General features: G+C 51.9%; 1 protein-coding gene across 9 annotated transcripts in view; it reads left to right on the plus strand.

The window, feature by feature from the left end:
• The window catches only part of LDLRAD4 (low density lipoprotein receptor class A domain containing 4), a 363,714-nt gene that overhangs the window by 37,765 nt on the left and 301,048 nt on the right, over positions 1-24,901 (plus strand). For 7 of the 9 annotated variants that reach the window (XM_079108897.1, XM_079108898.1, XM_079108900.1 and 4 more), the window contains exon 2: positions 14,571-14,656. The exons of 1 other annotated variant lie outside the window; for it this stretch is intronic. The gene's annotated coding sequence lies outside the window, so the exon portion shown is untranslated. Of the gene's footprint in view, positions 1-13,960; positions 14,273-14,570; positions 14,657-24,901 lie in introns of those variants that run through there. One more of the 9 variants, XM_079108908.1, reaches the window with a different exon arrangement.

Below are 24,901 nucleotides of genomic sequence, written 5' to 3' on the forward strand. Positions count from 1 at the left end.
TGTTAACACGTGGTGAGGGCTGGCAGGCTGAGAGACGGCGGCACCTGGCTCTGGCTCTGGTGAGGAGTGGAATCCCTCCCTGACATTCCATCCAGCGGTGGAAAAATAGACCAGGGGTTCTTGCTGTTCTATTTGCTAGATGATAGATTTTCTTCATCTTGTTTACCAGGAAAGAATGTGGCTTCTGAGCCAAAGGCCTTGATTCCTGGTTCCTGGTGAACTGTTTTTCACGTGTTCCAAGTCTCTTTCATCTTCAGAAAGATAATTTTGAGAAAATGCTCAGCACAGCACCTGCCTGGGAGGGAGCAGATTTCAGCAAATGTCTCTACAAGCCCCCGTTTAGTTCACGTAGGGGACTGAGAACCCTTGCTGTGGGCTTTGTATTTCCAACCCCAGACATTTGTAAATTCCGACGGCCCTGCCTCAGCCCCTCTGCTGTCTGGGCAGCAAAGATGCTCCTGTACCCATGATGGGCAGTGTCCCCATGAGCCCACTGTAAGGTGGAAACAGTGTAGGTTGAAAATGCATCGAACATGCCAGCCATGGCAGCACGAGGTATAGGGCTGGTTGTTTCCCCTTGTGATTCCAGGGCTCCTGGGCGTGGCAGAAGGATCAGACCACTCGCCCCGAGACTGGGAAAAGATCAAAACTCAAAATATGAATACATATGGCTTTTGCACCACCGTCAAGTTGAAAAGTCATTTAGCAGAAACATCCCAAGTCTTCCATAGATGAGGTCCTCATACACCCTGAAGCCAGGGCCCATCTGTGCCGATTGGAGCCACTGAGCTACAGATGAGCCCACTTGGTCACTCAGCCTCATGGTTAGAAGCAGCCATTGTTGTCAAAAGGTGCAGAACTTCTGTCCTGGAGAAGCCCAGGATATATAAAGACACCTGTATTGAAGACCGCCCAAGAGGTAGGGCTCACCGACCAGGCCTGGATCGTACCTGCAACATGCCCAAGAGAGAGAGCAGAGGTGGCGGGAGTGCAAATGCCTCCAGGGCCTGGGAGCAGAGACCACCTCAGAAATGGGGAACTGGGCACCGCAGGGCCCTCAGGGTTTTGTGCACGGGGCTGAGCATGCATGCCAGCCTTCTGAGTGCTGGGCGGGAAGAGCCAGGGCCTTGGGGACCAAGCCCCATGAGGCTGCATGGAGCCTGAGGCAGGAGCTTGCTGGAGCAGAGTGGTAGGGGAGCCTTCTCTGGGCCAGCCTGCCCAGGGCAGTCCCAGTCCAGCCTCTCACCAGCTGTGTGATCTTGGATGCTTTGTCAACCACCCTGGGCCTTATTCCCCACATCTTTGAAAGGCAGATGTGGGTTTTCCCCCGCCTCACAGAGCTCTTAAAAGATGGAAAGAATCAGTACCACAAAGTGCTTGAATCACGGCCAGCCAGGCTAAGTGTTTGTTATGATCATAAGTGGGTGTCGGTTCTTGGTCCCGGGTCAGTCCGACGACATTACCTGGCTGTGCGCAGGTCCTTACTGGGTGGCAGTCGAACTTCGGCTTCTCTTGGGTTAATTATCTTATTTCCTTTAATGAGTACGGTCAGCATGACTTTAGAATTTTGGGGGGAAGCTGTACTGGAACCCCGGAGTGAATCTAATAGATCAGACGGGCTCAGGGAAGGTTGTGTGCCGCCTCCAACCCCTGCCGCGGCTCAGGCCTTGCTCCTCCCCTCCAGCCTGGGCTGCTGTAGGCTGGTTGGATGCGATTTCAAAGGCAGGAGGGATGAGGTGACTGCCGATGCTCCTGCGTGGCCTTGCAGGGGACCTTCCAGGATGTAGCCCTGCCAGGTGGAGCTCTGTATTGCTGGTCATGAAAGCATGGGCTGGACACTGGGGCGCTTCGAAGCTCCCCTGAGTCTCATCCTGAGGTAGGCCTTGCTGCTTTTCCAAGGGAAGGTCCCCAACGCCAGACACACCCATACTTAATGATGAGATGAGAACATAGAGGCAGAGCGAATGTCCTCCAAGAGTCTGCCATCGCGAGGTGTGCACTGGCCCTTGGTGAGGACAGCTCTTTAAGAACTGGCCCTTTTTCTGCAGACCCTGAGCCCAGTATCCTTCTTCACAGCAGTTGGCGCGCAGCTCCGTCGTGTGTTTTGTGTTAGTTGTCGTGCCGTACTTCCTTTCCGTTTGGAGACCCTCTGGGTGCCGAAGCAATGGCTGCGCTCTGGATCGTGAGAAGCCATTTCTCTTTAGCCTTCCTCTTCTTCCCAGATTTTGAATGTGGATTGATTTCTGTTCGCAAAGCTTTCCGAGGTGCGCTGCTGAAGAGTGGTGAGGGCCGTATCTGCAGAGGGCGCCTGGGTGTCCCTCACAACTGTGTCGTTTTACAGAAGCACTTGCAGCGCAGTCTTCCTGACAGTCTTCCTTACAGCTGGCTGGTAAGCAACCGGTGGCGTCAAGGTGGAGGCAGCCTTGGCGGATCGACCTGTGACTTACACAAGAGCCCTTGGCTCTTCCACTCGATGAAAGGGCGTGTTGCCCAAGCCATGAGGCTGGACGCCTTACCCGCCTGGCTCTCCGTTCTCGCATCGCCAGCTCCTGGGGTTTCACCTGCTGTGTTTTCTCACACTACTCCTTTCCCCGGCCCCACAGCGGCTGCCTGGCGTTCTTCACGTCCGCTGCGTGGACTTCCGTGGCTGTCTCTCTGCCTTGCCTGCTTTTTCTCTCCTCCAGATCTGTCCACCCTTCCTGGAGTGTGGGTCAGGACGGCCTCGGGGCTGCTTCACAGGCAGCTGCTCTGATGGGGCCGGGTGGAGCTGAGCCAGTGTGCATTCCTTGAGATCACAGAGGATGCCCGTCCTCCTGGCCCAGGACCCATCCCGAGAACCATCTTAGCGCCCTCACACACAAGCCTGGCCCATCACTTCTGGCTTTGGAAGGTGAAGGCTGGACCTGTCTGTGTGGCTGGCAGGCTCCCTGCCTCCCGTCCCCTCTCCCACTGGCCCCGTTTTTCTCTGTTTCTCAGCTGACCCCCAGTGATCTGCAGCTTCCCAGTGACCTCATGCTGCCGGGTCCTCTGCCTGAAGCCTGGCCATCTCCGACGTGTGGCACCAACACCCGCCGACTGAGGCAGGCACTTCTCTAGGCGTCTCCTCTTTTCTTGTGTAATGGAGAGGAACTCTTCCATGGCCCAGGAGCATAGCAGGCACCTCTTCCTCTTCCTGGATCCATTAAACAAATCCCATCAGAGCTGACTCTCAGTGAGGGGAGGTAGCTCATAGCAGTCCCTTAGGGGCTTCCTGTCCCCGTGGGTGTGTGTACCCAAGGACTTGCCACACACTTGCCCCACGCCGGGCTGCTGGCTTGGCCGTTGGTAAAGTCTACTGAAGTAATCTCCCTAGGTGACCTGCCGGTTTTGGCTCAGTCGGGAGGAGCTGAGGCCTCAGAGAGCCTCCTGGGCTAGCTCCTCTGTCTCTGGAGGATCTTCACAGCCCCCTGGATGGGCCCTTTTCCTCCAGCTCTGAAAACTGCCTCTTCCTCCCACCTAGGTCTGCCTGACCTGGGTTATTGCTCCGGTTCTCGATGTCGGCGCGTCTTCAGAATTATTCTGGGAGTTGGCTCAAATGTGGATTCCTGGTCACCCCGCCACCAAGATTCCGACTCAGAGCAGCAAAGCGGGCGTCGGGGCTGAGTGGCCGCATGAGCGTGACCAAGAGGAGTGCCAGGCTCCGTGGACATAGCTGCTCCGTAGCTGGAACAGGGTGTAGCACTTGCCCAGACTTTTAAAACAAAGACTTATTTGGGTCTCCTCCCTGCTTCTCCCTTTGGACCCAGAAACACAGAAGGCCATTTTTCCACAAATAGTCTTCATAAATCACCACTCCCCAGCTGCCAGGGTGTTCAGGGAGTCCCGGGAGCTCCTCCAGGGCAGGGCGTTGCTCCTTGTCTGCACACACAGCCTGGAGCCCAGAGCCCAGTGCTTCACCTGGTGTGAGCCCATCAGCCTTGAGGACAAGTGTGTGTGACACACAGGGAGCTGACAGACCCAGGGGTTTTCTTTTCTTTTGTTTCTGGCCTGATACTCCTGTGTCCAGAGGCAGGAGAATTCTGAGCGTCTCCGAGGGCTGTTTTCTGCAGTTCTGGGCTTGGAGTGGGTGTGGCTGAGAATGTCATTTATTGTTTTTAGTTGGTGAAATGATCATCTTAGATTGAAGGACAGTTGCTGGAGTGGCCTTCACATTTGGGCGGCAGCTTGCCATAGCTTTCACCTGGAGGAGAGGGACGCTGCTCCAGAGTGAGCCCAGCATCACTGGCCCTGCCTCAGCCCAGCCCTGCAGTCCTGCGGTCCTGGCTGGCTCCTGACAGATCCCTGGAGCCCTGTCCCACCCTAGCTTCAGAGTTGCTTTGGGTGTTAGTCACAAGTTCACTCACAACCTCAGAAGGTGGAAATCACTGACCCTTAGATTGAAATGGACAGAATTCTGAGTGATACTAAATGTTGCATCTCTCATTTTCTGTTGAGATTGGAAATCTCTTCTGTGGACCCATCATAGATCCAGTTTCACATGGAATCTCTTGGGGTAATAACATTTCCTGAGTTCTGGCCTACGTTTGGGTAGGGTAGTGGTGGCAAACAGGAGGTTGGTACAAGTGTTCTATACTGTCATGCTGAAAGATTAGCAGTCATTTTTTCCAAAAATGCATTTTTTGCTTGTAAGGACCAAATAATTAATTCTACTAGAAACATTTTCTGTAGGCAGTTATGCATGCACTTTTTTTTTTGGCCATGCACTTTTAGATTATCAGAGAAATGTTTGGGATGTTTGAAAACTCTGTTACAATCACTAGTTGTTTCCATATGCATGTGTGTGCATTTTGTGTGCGTGAGTGCGCATGTGTGTGTGTTTTGTGAGTGTGCATGCATGCGTGTGTATTTTGTGTGTGTGTGCACATTTTTTGTGCATGTGTGTATGCGTGTGTGTTTTGTGAGTGTGCATGTGTTTTGTGTGTACACGTGTATGTGCATGTGCGTGCGTGCATGTGTGTGTGTTTTGTGTGTGCACATAGGCCCATAGCATTAGCAGTCCCTAGAAGAGTGGTCCACCTATTTATTTTAAAACCTGCAGTGCCAGTTCTCCCTGTCACTCGTGTGGTGGCATTTGGAAAGGAGGACAGTTTTCTCAGGACTGTAGGATTTCAGGGGCGCAGCCTGGGTGATGAGTTGCTTTCTAGAAACAACCTGCACAGTGTTCTGTGCCCGATGCTAGCTGTCCGTTTTCGCTCAGCCCAGTCCCAAGTCTGAGATGGACAAGGCTCTCTGCCGATGTACACGTGGCGGGGCTCCACTGCAGGTCCCTTCTGCCTTTCCAGGTCTAAGCCGGAGGCCTCTGTTCAGGTGGACTGATCAGGAGCCAGCTTTGTCCTGCACTCCCTGGGGATGCTTGGCAGAAGCTTCCCTGTGGTGAGGACTGACGCAGGCTGTGCCACTAACCATCCTCTGAGCTTTGGTTTAAGGTCCTGTGGCAGACCAATGCTTCCTTTTACCAATTTTTTATACTTAAAGTTTACTCTTGTGCTTTTCAAGCTGTTGTGGAGCGGTGCTTTCCCTCTGAGGCCAGGAGCACAGTTGTGTTCTGTGTCCCTTTGTTCCCCTCCTCATTGTGTCCTACAGCTCTTGTCTTCAGGAAGCTGGCCAGTCTCCTCGTGTGGTTTTAATTTTGCTTCTCAAGAATCCCAGTGGTTTGAGTATCCTGGCTTTTTGGATTCTATCTAAGTGAGGACTCATTTCACCTCAGGATCTGAAAACACAGGGCCTAAGGGTGTTTAGATGCATCCCTGAGCTGACTACTGAAGACTCCAAGAAAAGGAGATATTTTAATGAGTCAGCAGATGCAAAATGCTTCATGCTTTCAAAATTACTCTTCCGTCTAGTACTTATCGCCACAGCATCACCTCTTGCCCTTGGGTTTGGTTTTCCTGCTAATGGGGTTTTGCTCTGAGTCACTCCAAGTGTTTCTCCCTCCAGCTTCCCTTTCCTTCACCTCTGCCTCTGACTTCAGATTGTGCTGCTCTAAAAGCCATAGTAATGCACAAAATGAAACCCTCAAACGTTTGGAAGTGTGCAGTATTATATTGTCAACCCGTAAAAATTCTTAACAAAGTTAGTGGTTTGGATGGATTTTCACGAGAACTCCTTTAGCTAAAAGGTAGTAAAACAATTACCTTAAAATAACCACACTTTGGCTTATAACAAGGCTATTGTTTGGCAGTGTCCACCTTTAAAAAAAAAAAAAAAACAAAAAACCAAAAACAGCTTTCCAGAAGTTGGAAGAGGAAGTGATTCTGAGACAAAGTAGTGACTTTAAAAATAAAGACCATAGATTTACCTTGACATTATTTGCCAACAATTGATTTCTTGTCTTCCAACTTTTTACCCACATTCTGAATAAATTGGACCATGTGGAGAACTAGAAGATTAGCTTTACTCTTTTTTTTTTCTTTTGGCTTCAAATTGGTTTTGCAGAAGTGGAAATTTGGCAGCAAGTATGGAAACTAGCAAATCAGTTTACAGTGTTCTGGGCTTCTTGGTTTAACGAAACCCACAAGAATGAGGAAAGTCGGGATGGTTTCGAGTAAGAGAGAGCTAACTTAGTGTAGGGCCTGTCTTTTCCGGGAGTTCATTTTTACCCTTAGGAACCCACTAGCAGGTCGAGCAGGTCGCCCAGGCCACAGCTGGTCACCACTGGCCTCTAAGGTGGGCAGGGTTCCCAGTAGTACTCTTTCTGATGGTCTCATGAGAAGATGCTGGGCATACTTCTGAGCATGGTATAGAATGAAGAGGGGCTTGGTAATGTTTTAAACAAAACTCATGACCCTGCAGAGGGAAGCGGTCCCCCTGTGTGACAGTGATAGTCTTTGCGGTCGGATGTTGCCCTCTGTGCTTGGGCTCTAGCCAGGCAGTAGAAGCATGCATTTATTTGTTATCAAATTCAGGCAACATGGGACTATTTGGAGACTAGGTCATTTCACATGAAGTAGGGTATGTGGCCATCTCCCTGGCCCTGAGGGGAAGCCCACTTGAGTGATGGCTTCCTCTGATGCTGGCACGTCCCACCCACGCCCTGCCCCTGCTTTTTCGTCCATCTGAATTGGTGGTGTGGGAGTTTCTCCCAGTGTCTATTCCTGGTTCATGCTGCGCAGGTTATGGTTTCTGCACCAGGCCTGATGCTGCCTTTGAAATCGGTGTCCTCTCCGTATTCTTCTTCTCCCTCTTCTTAGTGTCCCCTTGGGTGCTTTGCACACCACTCTTCCCTGGCTCTGTCCAGGAACATCCCCATTAACATCTGAAGGATGTCACCGCTGTCAGATTCGAACCACACTTTAGGGGAGCTCGGAGGGCTGCCTTGGTCTGCCGAAGAGTCGGGCTGTCTAGTGCTTTGTGGCAGGACGTTGCAGGGCCTCCGCTTCCTGGGAGCGTGTGAGCTTGGGGCTCATGGCTGACCTGCAGGGTGCAGCGAAGCCTGCTGTGGAGTGCAAAGCTGCGCTTGTGCCAGGCCTGTTGGAATGACCCTGGACGAGGTTACTGAGGCAGTGAAAGCCAAGACAAAGACACTTTAGCAGTAGAATGTGTTTTCATCAAGTTATTTCGGAATATTGGATTCCAGGCTTTATTTGCAAAGTTCAGGCACAGATAGTGCAGATGGGGTGAGCTCTGTTTGGCTCCAGCAGAGAACACTGAGCTCCTCTTTGCTTTCCGGTTGGTTCATGAGTCCTGCAGGGCTGTGCTGGAAAGGATCATCCATCCTTCAGGACATCCGCAAAGTTTTATTGGTAGCTGGAGCTTGCTCTTCTATGCAGGTCCAAACTCACCCTTTATAAAATCATCTTAGTAGGTCAAAACCAGCACTAGAAAAGTAATTTGCAGTAGAAGATGGGGTGTGTTTCAGACAGTTAGGCTGAGTATTGTTTTTAGAAGCTTAAAAAAGTCAGATCTGTGTGTGTGTGTGTGTGTGTGTTTAAATATCATAACCCTGCGTGCATGATATATCCATTAAGTTTCCCAGTGGGAGGTCAAAGAGAGCCGGGAGTGGAGTGTCTGAGGCCGAGCTCAGGACCAGGGTGTTCCGGGCAGGGTGTGGCAGTCATGGACTGGTCCTTGCGAGAAGCCTCCCTTGTTTTCCGATGGGCAGTGGAGGGCCCAGGGCCCAGGCTGAGTGTAGGATGTGCAGGTTGTTAGGACATGTGTCCTGAGAATGCCAGCGGCAGTTGCCCTGTCCCACTGTGTGGGCTCTGCCACAGGGGGATGTCAGTGGTAGGTGCGCCACAGTTGAGGAAGGCAGAGGTCAATGTCTTGACCTATCTGTGCAACTAAGTCATGACCCTTCACCTCTGACTTCCTTGATTCCTTCCTTGCTCAGTTCAGTGGACGGGACTGGAGCTGAGTGTCTGAGGATGAGAGGTGATAGATGTGAAAGCTGGTCTTGTGCCTGGAATTTTCTTCTGAAGCTGCTCTTCTGGGGTCCCCAGTTAATGACAATATTGAGGGGTGGAGAGAAGAGAAAAAATGGCATGTTTTTAAAAACCCAGAAAACAGGAGACCTATGAAGTGCTCAAGCCAAAGGCGCTGGAGGACAGGAAAGCTGTTTGGCTTTAGGCAGATGCACGGCCTTCGCCCGGCTGACAGGTTGGAGGACTGAGGAGCCTCCATTTTTGCTCCTCCCGTGTCCGACATTCCAGCTCCGTGGCCTCTGGGAGGTGTGTGGGAGCCAGGCAGAGTCTGGACTGCCTGAGCTTGGTTAGAAGCACCCAGGGGTGTCAGCTCAGGAGAATCCGGGTTCTTCTCCAGTCTCCTAGCAAAGGCCTGGAGTCGGGGCCTCTGAGCTGGGGGAGATGCTTTGGCAGGGCGGCCACCTTGCTCCGTTCTCTCCCAGCAGGCAAAATGGACCTTTCGCCTTCATCTGCTTTGGAGAGGCCCTTTATTTCTATTTGGGGATAAGAAGACTCCATCTAGGCCAGACAGCCCACAGATGGCCTCTGGCTCTCCTGTCCTCTGGGTTCTCCTGGCGGGGTGCGTCTGCCAGGTGCTTCCCAGTGGGCCCTCCTGAGTGTTTGTGAGCTCCAGGTGCATCAGTGGAGTGGCTGCCGAGGCTTTGCTGGGCAACAGGTGACCAGATCTGAGGCCGTGGTGGGGTGGCCGGCCGGAACTGGCCTCCTTGGTCCCTGGGTAGGGGTGGCCTTGTAGAGCAGGCCTGGGCTCTACAGGAGGCCACTGGTCGGTGTCCTGTTGTTGGGTGGCTCTGGCCACCTTGGCCACTGGTAATCCACTGAGGCTGGACTCCATGCATGGGATGGATTTGGTGCTGGCCCTTGGGCCCCAGAGAAGACACCCCATGATCAGTATATCTCAGCATCAGTTCCTTTTGAAGCCACGTGACCCAGTGAGAGAATGATGTCACTCAGGGGTGCTGCCCACCAGCTGTGACCAGAGCATCAAAACAAAGCAAGGTGGCATTGACAGGGTACTGGATATGTAATACACGCGTGCCTCTCTTGGAGCGCAGGTGAAGTGAGCCGACGAGACAATGCAGGAGTTCCTGTGTCTGAGGGGACGCGGGCCCACCTCCCGCTGGAATGGCCTTTCCTTGCAGGGGCACCACTGTGTCCTTTACCCTTCGTTTCCTTCCGCAGCACTCAAGGTTCTGGGAACAGCGTTGTGTTTTTTCCTATCCCAAGTGGTAATGTCCACGGAACGGCCCGCTGCCTGTCTCCGGGCCTCGCTGTTTTTCATGGCTGCACTTCACAGGACCGTTCTCAGCTGGAGTGGGGCCCGGGGCAGAGAAGGGAAGGAAGTCTGCAGCCAGGCTTTTCCGAACCCTTCTTTGGAACACGTTTCTTCCTTGACCTTAAAGAGGAAGTGAGAAGGTTGTGAGGGTGAAGGAGAGCTCAGTGGCATGGCACTTGCCTGTGCGGGAGCCTGAGCTCAGTCCCCAGCACCTCTCGATAAATAGACGGTCAGTGGGGCTCCATCCCTTTGGTGCAGTGCCCTCTGCCTTTGTGTCCCTGCGGTGGCCTGCTCATGGCCACTCCCTCTGGTTGCCCTGCTTCGCAGGGGCTCACGGGCACAAACATGCCAGGAAGATGTCATCCAGGAGATGGTTGGGGGTGGTGACATGCTTAGTCCCATGATGCTGTCCTTTAACACTTTGGAAGCCACTTGTGGATTCCTCAGATGCTTGGAGCAGCAGGGGACAGCGCGGAGGAAGGCAGCCAGCACTGTCAGTGAGCGGCTGTGCTCCTTGGTTCTCCCCTGTCTCTGGATGAACGGTTCTGCAGCCCTCAAGTCCTAAGTGGAGACATGATATCACACTCAGTCTCTGGTGTGAAGCACTGACTGGACTTTGTGTAGAGCTGTGTTATGGAGACTGTGGAGAAGACTCCTGTTCTCTGGAACAGGGGAAGAAAGAGTGGGGTGTCGGGTCCGCACCCTGACCTGGGGCTGGTCTCCAGTCTGGGCAGCTGCCCCTTCTGCCTGGACTCTGGTTTCGTGCCGCACCCCTGCCGGGGCGGATTCCGAGCTGTGGGCCATTGGCTGTCTTTCACAGCTAGAGACGGGCCCGAGAGGACAGATTATGCTGGGAAGAGGAGGTGAGTTTGTTGGAACTCTGCCTTGTGTTCTGGAACTGCTGTTTGTAGTTTTTCTTGGCTTGGGTGTGAGAATCCTTCTGTCTGAGAAGCTAAGCATCTGGGGATAAGCCTTGGAGATAATGTTCATGTTTACAAAGTGATTTGCGAAGGAACGGGAATGTGTAATAAGTTCCTGAATATAGATTTTGGGGGAGTATGACAAGTTTCTATAATGAATGAAGTTTTTATTTTGTACCTTATATATAATTTGACTAATTTGAATATTTAAAAATATCCCTATTATTAAAATCAGCCTTTTCAAAATCTAAGACACAATTTTAGTTGCAGTATTCTTTGTAATAAAAGTAATAATTTATCTCTTAAGAGTAACAGAAACTGACTTTATTTAGACATTCTGCTTTTCTTTGATTATTATTTCTTAGCGACATTGTCTTAATATGTTGCCAAGGCTGGTCTCGAAATTATGGGTTCGGGGAATCTTCCTGCTTCAGCCTCGGGAAGAGCTGGGGCTACGAATGTGCACACCACAGCTGGCTTTCAACTTTTATTTTAAACAGAGCTTAGATAAAAATCTTGGTTCAGGGAGTTAAAAAGTCACTGATTTAAAAATAAAAGTTAAAAAACCCTTAAAGAATTTTTGAAAAAGATTGTCAGGAGGGCTGGGGCTGTGGCTCCGTGGTGGAGCCTGGCATGTGTGAGGCACTGGGTTTGCTTCTCAGCACTGCATATAAATAAGTAAAATTAAGATCCATTGGCAACTAAAAACACATTTGAAAAAAAAAGATTGTTGGGAAGTTGCTTCAGAATTATGTGTCAGAATTAGAGCCTGTTGGACTCACACAGGACTTTTTCATTTTGTTTGGGAATGACAGATTTATTGATACAGATGGAAAATTAAGAAGGAATCACAAATTCTTGCTCTGAAAATTTTCTTGGGGGAGTTTTGCTCTTGACCTTGAGCTGTGACAGAGCTAAATGCCAGAGGAGCATCAAGGCTCTTAGACCCAGGTGCTAACTACAGAGCGACATCTCTAAGCTGGGACTCAGGTTCCCAGGTAGAAAGAAGCGACAGGCACAGGAGGAACTGGGCCTTCAGTGTCTGGGCTACAGCAGAAGCCCAAGATGTTCCAGCTGTTTTGAAATTAACTTTGGCGGTAGGGACCTGGCAGGAGGAGGGACCGATGCAGTTACCGTGGCCTTATGGTAGTATATGGAGATCCACGAATCATGACGCTTTTAGTTTGATTCTTTTAAAACAGCGTTGAGGGCGTCTCAGTGGTTGACTCTGCAAAGTCTTGGGATGTCAGGACGATGGTGATGAGTTCTCGCCCACCAGGCGTGGGAGAAATGAAGGTCTGCATTGCTGCACCAGGGAGCGCTGTTCCGATGTGCTGGTTATGTCTGCATTTAGTAGGTACATATTTTATAATCTATTACTAAAGTAGATCTATTAATTTTACATTGCTACGTGGCAAAATGTCCTGAACCCGGAGGCCTAACACCACGCTCCTCATCTCACAGTCTCGGTGGCTCAGGGGTCGCGTTCTCATCCGGAGGCTTGGGTGGGGAAGGGTCCACTCCCAAGCTTATTCAGGTTGTCGGCAGAGTCAGCTTGCTTGTACCTGGAGGGCTGGGGTCCCTGTTCCTTGCTCCCAGAGGCCTCTGCATTCCTTGCCACGTGGCCCCTTCACAGGTGGGGTCCTGTCTTGTTAGCTTCCTTCTTCAGAGGCAGCGAGGAAACCTCCCCCTGTGTAGTTACACAGGGAAACCTGATGGGAGGGGGCACCTGTGTTGTTTGTTAGAAGCAGGTTACAAGTTACTCCCTCGCTCGAGGGAAGGGATTATACAAGGGCATCTTCCACCATGGAGTTGTGTGATATTTTGCCCTAACCAGGACAGTTCTGTCATTTCCCAAGAGATCTCAGCATCTGAGTCCTGGAAAGCTTAATGAGAGAAGTCCCGGTTGAGGTATTCCTAAGCTCTGGAGAATCAGAAGTGCGTTGTTTTCTTCTGTCAGTGGGTGGAAAACGAGAGGAGAAAGGAATGTCCAACTTCTCAAAAGAAGAAATACGAATGACCAACAAATATATGAAAGAGTGTTCATCATCATTAGCAATTAGGGAAATGGAAATCGAAACTGCACTGAGATCTTAGTCACAGCAGTCAGAAGGGCAGTCATCAAGAATAGAAATAAAAATAAATGCTAGAGAGGATGTGGAGAAAAAGGAACATTTTACACTGTTGGTGGGACTGTAAATTAGTACAACTACCATGGAGATCAGTATGGAGGTTCCTCAAAAGGCTAGGCACGGAGCCACGTATGAGCCAGCTAGACCACTCCTCAGTATTTACCCTGAAGAATTAAAGTCTTCATGCTACAGTGATACATGCATGTCTGCAGCATGTTTACAGCAGCACAGTTCACAACAGCCAAATTATGGACCCCGCCTCGATGTCCATGAAAGATGAGTGGATAAAGAAAACGTGGTGGAGACTCACAATGGAGTTTTATTCAGTCATAAGGGAAAATGAAGTTATGTCATTTGCAGGAAAATGGATGGAACTAGAGACCATTATGTTAAAGGAAGTAAGTCAAACTTGGAAGGTTAAGGACCTGTGCGGTCTCTCATAAGCAAAAGTTAGAGGGGAAAAAGGAAAAGAAAGGTGGGAGCAGATGTCATGGGATTCAAAGGGATGTCAGCAGGGGCAAGGGACCCAGGAGTGGGAGGGGAAGGAGGGCGGAAGCACTGGGGATGATACTGGCCAAATTGTATTGTCACACTGTGTGCAGCTACGAATGAATACATATCCACAAATCGCATCAGTATGCACAACCATAATGCACCAATAAAAACGTGGAAAAGAGAGGAACATCCGTAGGTTCACAGTATCGACAGGGAGGAGTTGTTCAAACCCAGGAGGCACTGGGCTCAGGTGCGTGTGGGGGCCTCTGTGGGACCCTCAAGCTAGGCGCAGTCATTTTTATCTGGATGCCTTAGCATTGGCGGATCACTCAGGAGTGACATATGGCAGCGATGTGCTTTGAGGGACAAGTCTCCTGGAGAGAGCACGGCACACGGGCTAGACAGATGGAGGCTCATTCAGCCTTGGACAGGAGCGTGCGACCCACTGGCAGGCAGGGCTGAGAGGCAGAGCTTTACCTCGGTGGCTCTGAAAGGCGCGGGAGGTCTCCCAAGGAGGCTTGGGGCTCAGCCTTCCCGCCTGGTGCACATGGAGTCAGAGCACCGACGTGGGGTGAGGGACGGGCGGCCGGACCTGGACAGAATCTACAGCGCCCGGGGGAGGGTGCGCCGCGGAGGGGACAGAGGGCCGCAGTCACAGACGTCATTGCCCGAGCTAGAGATTCATGGGCTCACAGGCGGGTGGGGACTTCAGGGCAGGAAGCACAGCGGTGGGCTTGCCTCCCTTCGCCAGAGGTGGGGTGGTCTGGCGCCAGGCAACCTGGTGTTCAGGAAGGACACCCTCTCCACTGGGCTGGCTGGAGCCCGCTGGTGGAGCACCTGCCTGGCCAGTGGGAAGCCCTGGGTTGGGTCCCCTGCTCTGAAAAATAGCGACTGGCTTGAAAAGCAGTCAAACTTAGGGTCTCTGAATTGAGGAAACCAAAAATCAGCCCAAGCAGGACCTTGTCCACAATTTGTTCCTAGTGGCTCGTGAAGGTGCGAGTGTGTCTTCAATGGCAACAGGAGTGCCCGCCGCCTGCAGCGGCCGGGGACCATGGAGGGCGTGGGCAGTCATGTCCCTTACTCCAGATGTCTTGCTGAAATCCCCTCTTCTTCCCTTTAATGCTTGCTGCTTATCTTCGCATTTTTTATTGTCCTTATTTTGATATTTGTGCCTTTTATTCTGATAGCCCTCAAGCAGTTTTGGGAAGCTGGCATGTGTGCGGGGTTAAATGTGCTGGGAGAAGTGCAGAACTGATTCCCTGAAGTCCTTCTCTTCTCTTCCTCTCTGTAGTGTGAGCACTCCGTTTGCAGCCGCAGACGTCCGCCTCCTCCGGTGGGACCTGCCAGGCACTGATCCAGCTCTTCATAATCTTAAAGGTGAGTGGGACTTTCGGCTCTTCTTTGTGACAATGTTTGTGCAGCAGAGTCTGTCCCAGCACTGGCCGTTTCGAGGTGGCCACTTCCCGAGCTGCTGCGTTTGTCTTACGTTCTCCTGCCTGTGTGTGTGCATGCCGCTTGGTGGGGTGGGTCTGAGTGGCGGGGAACTGGGGTGTCTGTGGTCGGAAGCTTAGACGATACGTGTTTCGGTCGCCTCTGACATTGTCAGGCCCAGCCCATCAGAGCCAGCCCCCCGGGGACAGCCAGGGAAGATGCTGGAGGCCGCCAGGAGCATCCGGCTCTTCCTGAGGCGTGCTCCCTTCCCTTCCCTGTGCCTCTTTCCTTCAACTCCTAAGTGACTTCAGTGGTTCCTGTTCTGCCTACTTGTCAGGCTTCGTTTGATATCAGGGAGCATCGGGTGGGGAAGCACCCGAGACTCTTCAGGGAGGTGAGAAGGTCTATGAAGTACAAGGCATACATTTCTTCCAGATTTTTAAGGTGCCAGGTGGTGTACCCATGGCTTGTGGCAAATCCCTTGCTAGAATGGAGACTTGATAAGGGCCAGGCTGGTCCCCAACCCCCGCATTGGCCTGCGTCCTGCTGAAGGATCGTGCCCAACCAGCATGCTCAAGGGAACTGGTCAGATGAGACATGTTGCTGGAGACCCCTTGGCACACCCTGCCTTTTTATTCATGGTGCTGTTGGACTTTGATGACCGGTGGGGACTGGGGAAGGGATTTAGCTTGTTTCCACCAAGACACACGGGTGCTGGACTTTGAATGGGCCTTTCATGATTTGGAACCTTCCTGATGTTGTGGGGCTCAAGAGTGGGCCTTACCCAGTGGGCCACTGGCCGAGTCAGTGTGGCGGGTTCCTGTCTGTGTTGCAGCCTGGAGCGGTTATGCGACTTCCACTCTCAGAGGTCTGAAAGTGTGGGGCTTGTGGGAGGGGGTCTCCGGGGTGGGTCTGTGTCAGGGATGGTTGTCCATCTGGCCCTGTGACCCTGGCATAGCAGCGTGATGCTTCAGAGTTCCCACCTTTGTTGACGTGTGAGAACTGAGTAGCTGCACGATTTTCCGTCTGTACTTTGGCACACCTACCACCAGCCTGGAGCAGGAGGCGGTGGCTCGTCCCCACCAGGGCCTAGGAACTGGGGACGCAGTTCTGTTTGCATCCTTCATCCCAAATACTGCCTCCTTGAGTTTACCCACTAAAGCTGCCCTCAAGTCGATCTTCACCAGGTCGCTGAACACACCACTGGACGGGGCCCCCGAAGGGCTGCCAAACTTGATTTGCAAAACTTTGGCAAAAGTAGAAATAATTCTTGAAAATTACATAAGTATCTGATTTCCCTCCTTATATGGGATTACCTCATTCTGTCAGCTATTTTAAGCAACTTTCAAAACTGGTAATGGAAAACTTTTTCGCGACTTGCAGTGCTGGATGTGGCTTTTAGGTTGGATTGAAGGCTGCCTTGCCCCTCCCCCACCCCCAGAGAGGTCCGAGACCCGAGGGCGGTCTCTGCAGAGCCACATGCGGCTTCACGCATCACGGGTAATTTTCAAGCACAGACTTAGATTCCGAGGTGTCGTAAGAACTTTCGCACCTCTAAAATAGGTTCTTACAGTTGACTGTCCTGGAATTTATATTCACTCTGTTACTTGTAAAGCTTGGTCCCTTAAGCAGCTCTCAGCTGGGCCGCGAGACATTCCTGAGGGCTGACGCAGAGGACAGGTGGCCTTGCCGCTCCGTGCTCTGCCTGTCTGGGAAGGCCCTCGGAGGTCTTGCGTTTTGCATTGACCCTCTTTTTGTTCAGTGGATTGGTTGGAACTTGGCTTTGAAATGGGTTTGGGTCTGCATGTTTAGGCTGCTGTTAAATGCATGTCATCACTTGGGCCTCCTGGGTGAGCTCAAGACCTGCCCCTTGGCCGTGTTGCTTTTGGAAAGTAGAGTCACAAGCCGCAGACTTGGGGTTGAGTTCTCGCCCTGTCGATTTTATTTACTTGGTTACCACGTTGGGTTGTAGCTCTGAGTCTCAACTCCTCTGACTTGTAATGGGATATTATTTAGAAGATGCCTAGTTCAGTATTTTGGTATGTGGTAGGTGGGAGGATTGGAGGAAAAGAAGAGGTGGCAATCTGTGTCCTCTTTCAGGACGCGGGAGAATCCCTGAAGACCTTCCAGGCGTCCTGCCAGAGCTGGTGTGGCAGGGTGCTGGCCAGGGAGTCTCCATTCACGCTCTTTGCCTGTTTCCTGGCCTCTTCTTGAGCGAATGAAGCCTCAGCCTTAGATCAGGTTGGCTCTCAGCAGACGAGAAGGATATGGTTGGGGAGAATTCCACCTTCTTTTGGTTTCCCTCAAGGTCCTTGATAGATGGTGGGATGGGGAGTCAGTGTGGGATCAGTGGTCCCAGTGGGGAGACCCTTGACAATTAACAGACCATGCATGCCCAACCTGAACTTCCTGTTCTTGCCTTAAATTCTAAACATCCAGGGTAAAATCAAACAAGAGGAGTGGGACTGGGGTGAGCACTCGTTACCTTTGAACGGTGGGCCCTGCTTTCTGTTCTGGTGAATCAGGTCATGCTGTCTTCACCAGCTGTATGTACGAAGTCATCTTTGGCAGTGAGCAATAAAACAGACTCAGCTGTGAGGCGTGAGTGCCCGGCTCCCCAACTTCCAGGAGTAAACTCCACCTTCAGGTTAGTTCCTCTGGAGCTGCACCAAGATGTCCTATCTGCATGGGCAGCTGGGCTGCAGGGGTCAGAGCCTCTGCTGTCCTTCCAGGTTGTCATCAGAGAGGTGACCCCATGGCTGGAGTCCTGGTTCAGGGTCTCCCTTGGCTTCTGGAAGTTTCTGGCTCTCCAGTCCTCGTTCATCACCAGTGCCTCCTTCCCCCCGCTGCCCGTCCTGCCCTGGGCCTACATCTGTGCAGCACCACGGATCAGGTCTGGAGCCCCTGCTTCCCCCGTCCCCTTACTCTTCCGATTCAGGTTCAGAGTGGCATTGAGAAACTCAAGCCCAGCACGGGCACCAGGGGCCATGGATGCCTCTCTCTGGGCTGGCTTGGGAAAGATGGGTCGTGTAGAGAGGCAGGTCAGCAAGTGGGACCCTGATTTTAGAAGAGGAACTTCTCACTTCTTTTGCTTCTACCTGTGGTCTGGGGCCTTGGGGATTTTCTCTGCCTATTTGGTGGTTTCTGTCTTCTTCTATAGTATTAGATTATATTATTTTCTCAAGTCGGCGTATAGAATCCTGTCAGAAAAGCACCTTTAACGTTCTGCTTTAATTTCAAGTGTGCTAGCAACTTCTGCAGTTGATGCCTAGCACGGTATTGTTAAGCTGCTAAAAAGCTAGCAAATTTTCCACCTAAAATTTTTGTGGGGGAGGCTAGGGTGGGGGCGTGGGGAAAAGAGTATAAAAATAAACCTTTCAGAGATTCTGGGTTGCTTGGTGGCGGGTGTATTTTTCCATGGTGAGGGAGGTTAGAAATAGCATTGCTTTTTATGGGATTCTCAGCAGCAGCTCGAGAATTTGGCTTCGTGGGTTCGGTCTGCATGTGTGGGTGAGGTGACTTGTGCAGTGCCGGGTGGTGGGGGGCAGTGTCGGGCAGCACGCTCCAGCACGGTCCCTCTCTTCCTGCCTCCCTGCCCCCCGCTGGCTGTCACCCAGTGAACTGCACTCAAGTGTAAAATATGCTTTGCCAAGGTCAGTTTCTTCTGATGACTTGCCCATGGCAGCCGATGCCAGTTGTAACAGACTGAGTCTCAGCAGTGCCCGCAAAGTCACGTTGGTACATCTGCGCGGCAGCCTCCAGGAGGGCGCGTCCTTCAGGGATGCGGCGGGTCCGACAGGCCAAAGCGCTTGAGCCGAGGGACGTGACCTTCTCCTGCAGTCTCGAGGTCATGGCCAACCTGGTGGAAGGAGACCTTATGGATTCTTGACGTTCGTCAGAGTTACATAATTCTTTCAAAGGGAGGCTGGTTGCTGGGCTCTTCTCAGAGTCAATGCATGAAGGAAAGGGGAGGCAAGGGGCGTGGCCTGACCATCGTGACTTTTCGCCCCAGGCCACCATGGGCATCTGTGGTCCCTGCAGTTGCGCCTGCTCCTGGGAGAGGGTCGGGGCTTTGAGGGTTGTCAGGAAGGTTCCGACCTCCCCAGAGGTCAAGAGCGTTTGCAGTGGAGGATGAGGCGTGAGGTGGTTTGCCTGGGAGAAATCTTAGCGGTGGTCAGCGTGGACGGGTAATGAGCGGAGCCCAGGGCGTCCTGGACAGGGGAGCAGGGAGGGATTTGGTCACAGAGTGTGTGTCCTGCAACACGAGGGCCTGGGGCTTGCTAGAAGCGTCACCTGGGCGTTTTCTGCCTGGCTTTCTACCTGAACTTTGTATAAGTTCTGTTTCTGTGTTGGCTGCCACCCCTGTGTTGGTGTTGGTGACGCTTAGTTCACTTCGCAAGCTGAGTGCTTGGCCCAGGGCCAGCTGCGCACTGGTGTCTGGGGTCTGTCTGGCCTCAGCCTGACCTGTGACCAGCAATTTCCTCCTCTTGTCCTGGGATCCGCTTTGCCGTGGCTCTCCACGTTTCCCCGCATGTCTCTCCGGTGCCGGCGGCTGTGGCAGAGCAGCTGAGACCATGCACTGGTCAGGGGACAGTGCAGGAGGCCTGGGCCAGTTCCTGCACACTGTGGGCTGGGGCTGCTCGGGCACCCTTGGCCTGACTCAGCCAGTCACGTTCTGGGGGCAGAGTTGCTGAGTGAGTGGACAGACGAGTCCCAAGTACGAAGCCGCACAGCTGCCAGGTGGTCCTTCGGGGGGCCGCCCTGGTGGAGAGTGGTGCTCCTGCTTCCTGGGCCACTTACTCCACGTAGGGATGGGACTTTCCTGTGGAGCCACGGAGGCAGATGGAGGAACGAGGAAGCCGTGGCCACTCCTGGGGTTTCCAGGGTGGAATGTGAAGGGTACACGTGGGGACAGGGCTTGAGTGAGGAGGCCTCATCCTAAAAGACCTGTGGGCCTGAGTCTGCAGTGCTGGGCTGGAACCCCAGGCCGCGTGCATGCTAGGCAGGCACCTACCACTGAGCCACATCCCAGGCCCCTAGTTCTGGAAGTTCCCAAGTGGCTACCTGTTTTGCAGGGTCGCGTTGTGCTGACATTTCTTCTGCACCATTATATTCTCAGAGTGATGCTGCTTCTGGGTTTCGTTCTCCCTGGGCTTCAGCAGGCGGCACCTGGGTGGGAGGCCTGCTTCCTCTGGCTAGTCTGGCTGCGGGTCACGTGCCCCATCACCGTCCCTCTGTGCAGCCCCTTGAGTTTGTAAAATTAAGAAGATGTGCTGACAGTCTCCAGTAACTTCAGAAACAGTTGTCTCGCGGACCCAGGCGAGTGTGCCAAGTGGGTTTTTGTGCTTTGAAGGATGCAAGGGTGCTTTTGAGTCGCCCTTAAGGGACCTTGTCACCACTTGGCATTGTGATATTTTGGTCAGTTTTATGTCTTTTGATCGTTAGTGGTTTCTCAAGTGTTCCGCCCCATCTTTTAAAGAGAAGTTATGGAGAAATACAGCTAACGTGGTGGAAGCCTGGCACGGCGCTGGCGGAGGTGGAACAGTTCAGCACCTTGGAAGACCACATGGCTGCCATCGCTAAGCCCGCAGTTCTGTGGCATTGGGTACAGTCACATTGTTGTCCAACATGCCCCGCCACCAAGCAGAGCATTCGGACCCCAGGAAAGGTCTCATGCGGATGAACGTCAGCAGTCATGGAAGAATAGCAAACGCGCCGGGGATCTTGGGAAGGAAGACCAGAGAGAAAACTGAGAAGAGAACTGCCAAGCCAGAAGGCATGTGAACACCACGCGCAGACCATCCTGTGGGCTGTGGAGTGCCACAGAGGGTCTTGAGGGAGGACGTGGTTGGTAGGTAACGTGTCCAGGCGATTGGCCCCCAGTGAGGTAGCAGCGAGGGAGGAGGGCCTGCGGCGGAGCAGCTCCGTGGGCTGACAGTGGGTGTGGAGTGTGAGGGAGGCGGGTGGAAGAGCAGAGGCCAGGTTCTAAAGCGACTCTTGGGCTCCAGGCTAGGTGGATGGGGAGCTGGTGGGAGCAGAGATGGCAGTGAGGCCGGTCAGTGCAAACGAGGAGTCTGGGCCCCAGGCCCCTCGGCCCGACACACCTGGAGGACACTTGCCGGGACGTGGCTGGACAGCAGTCAGAGGCTGGGAGAGGTCACGACTGAAGGTGGAGATTTGGGGATGTTATGGTTTGAATGTGGTGTCCCCCAAAAGCTCACGTGAGAGACAGGGCAAGAAGGTTTGGGGGAGAAATGATTGGGCTGTAGTCTTAACCTAAGCAGTGAATTCATCCCTGATGGGATTGACTGGGTGGTACCTGGAGGAGGTGGGGTGTGGCTGGAGGAGGTGGGCATCGGGTGTGGCTGTGGGGTGCATATTTATATCTGGTGAGTGGAGGCTCTCTCTGTCTCTCTGTCTCTCTCTCTCTCTCTGCTGCCTGATGATGTGAGCCGCTTCCCTCTGCCACACTCCTCCTCCATGATGTTCAGCCTCACCTGGAGCCCTGAGGCATGGAACCACCCTTCTCTGGACTCAGACCTCTGAAACCAAGAGCCCCCAAATAAACTTCTCCTCCCCTAAAATTTTCTGGTTGGATCCTTTAATCCCAGCAGGAAAAAAGTGGACTAAAACAGGGGTCATCAGCATAAGGCAAGATCACCCCAAGAATGAAGAGGAGGTGTGAGGGCAGGCTGTGGCAAAGCGTGTGAGGTCTTGGTGAACCTCACGGTGTTGCTCCCTTAGTGCCCGACACCACGATATGTGTGTGTGTGTGTGTGTGTGTGTGTGTGTGTGTGTGTGCGCGCGCGCGCATGCGCGCGCGCCTGGGCGTGTACTACCAGAGACGGACCCCAGGGCCTTGCACCTGCTTGGTGAGCGCTCTGCCGCTGAGCTGCACCCCAGTCCTTCCTATCCTTTGAGACAGGGTCTTGCTGCGTTGCCTGGGCTGGCCTGGGATTTGGGATCCTCCTGCCTTGGTCTCCCAGGCAGCTGGATCGCAGGGCTGTGCTGCTGCCCCTGACTAGATATTTTTTCTTAGTACAGTTGTTTTGGTATAATGACCATTTGTTGTTTTCAAGTTTTTGTCTATCAAAACGTGGCTGTGAACCTTTTCAGCCTTAGTCCTGGGAACCCTCCACTCAGCGGTCAGTCCCAGGGCTTTTCCCTCGGGTGCCCCTTGCCCAGACCCTTGCCCATCTCCACCTGGAGGCCTCAGGGCTGTGCTAGCCTACACTCCCTCTTGGCTGAGTCATCTCAAAAAATAGTGACCTCAAATAGTGCACACTGCTGTCCCTTCCGTGTGGTTGCCTGTGGCCTTGGGCCCACCTAGGCCCCCACCTAGTACCTGTCCCCCCCCTTGGCCACTCACACTTTCAGGGATTTCCCATGCACTCGGAAGGGTTGCCTGGTTGTTTTGAGGGCTGGGAAGCTCAGAGCCTCTGCCACCTTCACGAATGCACTGGAGGAGGTGCGTGTCCACCCTGCGTCTCGTGGGTGGGGCCCGACGTGGAGTCCTGGAAGGCGGTGCCTCACTTTGGAAGGTGGCGTTCTGTGGGTGGATCATGGACTCGGCTCAGGCACACTTGACACGTCCTGTTCTCGTGCCCTGACTGCCATGCATGGTGACCTCTGACTGGCAGCTTCTCCACCACCAGCCTCCACCTCAGAGGGTCCCCAGATTCCATCACCATATGATTCCAACCCCAAGTGGAGCTTGGTGGGGTGAGTGCCGAGGTGACCGCGTGTGAGGAGCAGGCTCACTCCAGGACCCATTTGGTCACCGAGTGTTAATTTCAGGGGAAATGCTGGCAATTAACAGAAACTCCTTGCAGCTGAGAATAATTAATGCAGCCCAATTAAATAAATATGACAAAATTGGTTCCATACAGAGAAAAATGTTAAGATCCTGTATCAAAGGAGGCAAAGAGATTAAGGCAAAATATACCTGTGTGCCTGGGTTTAGTGTGATCATCTGGATCTTGGGAAAATCTCATGTAGACCTAGAACCATCAAAGAAGCACCGCGGTGCTGTCATTATCTCTAAAGCGATTACTCTAGACCATGGGAATAATTATAATCATCAATTTATGCTGCTTTCGCAGTTTGAGCTGAAGATATACTTCTGCAGCAGTTCTTACAGTGATTTGTGGGGTTTGTAAGGTGATGTAACTTAGGGCTGTTTTGTAATTGTCCAGTTGAATAAAAGTAGAATATATAACCCAGAATAAAATGGGAAACTGCTGCATTCTCTCAATTCCACATTAATAAAGTGATCTCTTTCTGGCCATCTTCCATATAGTTCAGCCAAAATTATACTAATAAAGGTGTCTGCCCGTCTCCTCAAAGGAAAAGAGGTTATTGAAATTGAATCATTTATTCCATATCCAGTAGTTTATACTAACACTATCTCAGGTTTACAGCGAAGGAAAATTTAGTTGATGATGGGAGCAGATACATAGCCTGGCTCCTTCTAGAAAGAAATATTGCTGCAATAATACGAACCAGAAAGAAAGAAGAACGTGTGCTAATGGTCAGCACAGCACTGACTGGGGGAACTGCCCTGGGAGCGGAGGGTTTTGCAGGTCGCAGGGCCTAGACTTGTTCCAGGGATTGTAAACGTGGTCATGTAGTAGAATTGAGTATGAATGGCTAGTTAATTGTCTCATCCCTTCACTTCAAACCTTCTTCAAGGGTGTCATCGGTCTTTAATTTACAGTTTAACAAAAAACACTGAATCCGTCTTTTGGGCACTGTAGTGGAAAGGGCATAAATAAAAAATGATTAAGAATTGCTAGTTGGGGGCTGGGGACATAGCTCAGTTGGTAGAGTGCTTGCCTCACACGTTCAGGGCCTGGGGTTCAATCCCCAGCACCACAAAAAAAATTGTCAGCTGGTGCCAGGTGTGGTGGTGTACACCTGTAATCCCAGCAGCTCTGGAGCTTGGGCAGGATGAGAGATTCAAAGCCAGCCTCAGCAACTTAGCAAGGCCCTAAGCAACTTAGTGAGACCCTATCTATAAATAAAATTCAAAAAGGGCTGAGGATGTGGCTCAGTGGTTAAGTGCCCCAATACCAAAAAAAAAAAAAAAAAAAGAAAGAAAATTACCAGTTGTAATACAAAGTGAAAGCCAGTGGTCACTGGTGAAGTCCTTTGGGGGATCCATCTGTTCCTGTCTTAAAGATCTCTGCTCTTCTTTATGACTGAGTAATATTCCATTGTGTATATATACCACAGTTTCTTTACCCTTTCATCTGTTGAAGGGCATGTAGGTTGGTTCCACAATCTAGCTATTATGAATTGAGCTGCTATAAACATTGATGTGGCTGTGTTACTATAGTATGCTAATTTTAAGTCCTTTGGGTATAAACTGAGGATTGGGATAGCTGAGTCAAAACGTGGGTCCATTCCAAGTTTTCTGCAGAATCGCCATACTAAATTATGGCATTTGCAGGTAAATGGATGGAGTTGGAGAACATCATGCTAAGTGAAATAAACCAATCCCAAAAAACCAAAGGCCAAATGTTTTCCCTGATAAGTGGATGATAATACATAATGGGGGTGGGGATTGGGGGTGGGAAAGAAGAATGGAGGAACTTTAGATTATGTAGAGGGAAATGAGAGGGGGGAAAGGCAGGGGTATGAAAGGTGGTGGACTGAGACAGACATCATTACCCTATGTATGTGTATGATTACACAAGTGGTATGACTCTACATCGTGTACAACCATAGAAACAAAAAGTTGTACCCCTTTTGTGTACAGTGAATCCAAATGCAGTCTATAAAAAAATAAAAAGACCTCTGCTCATCTGCAAACCCTGCTGTGCCCAGTGCTGAGCCCCTGGACGGCCATGGAGTGATGGGATGTTGGAGAGGAGGAGGGATGGATGGCAGACTACCAGATGTGAACCTTTCCTTGCCAGAGTTGGGTGCTTCAGCCTCTGGGGTAAAAACTCATGTTCAAGAACCGGCTTTCAGGACCTGAAGAAGAACCACTGTATCTCCGCCTCGTGGGACCAGGGCAAGGCCTGGCAGCCTCTGGGGCTTTCTGGATGTTCAGTGTAGGACAGCCGACTTCTGGCCTTCCCGCAGGAAGCGGCCATGCATACCTGTGGCTTTGCCTCACGGCCTGACCGTGAGCCTGCGATTCAGTGGAGCCTTCTGAACTGCTGCAAAGTAAAACAAGGCTCCAGG

The sequence above is a fragment of the Sciurus vulgaris genome, assembly GCF_902686455.1.
Source record: "Sciurus vulgaris genome assembly, chromosome: 13".
Taxonomy (NCBI): domain Eukaryota; kingdom Metazoa; phylum Chordata; class Mammalia; order Rodentia; family Sciuridae; genus Sciurus; species Sciurus vulgaris.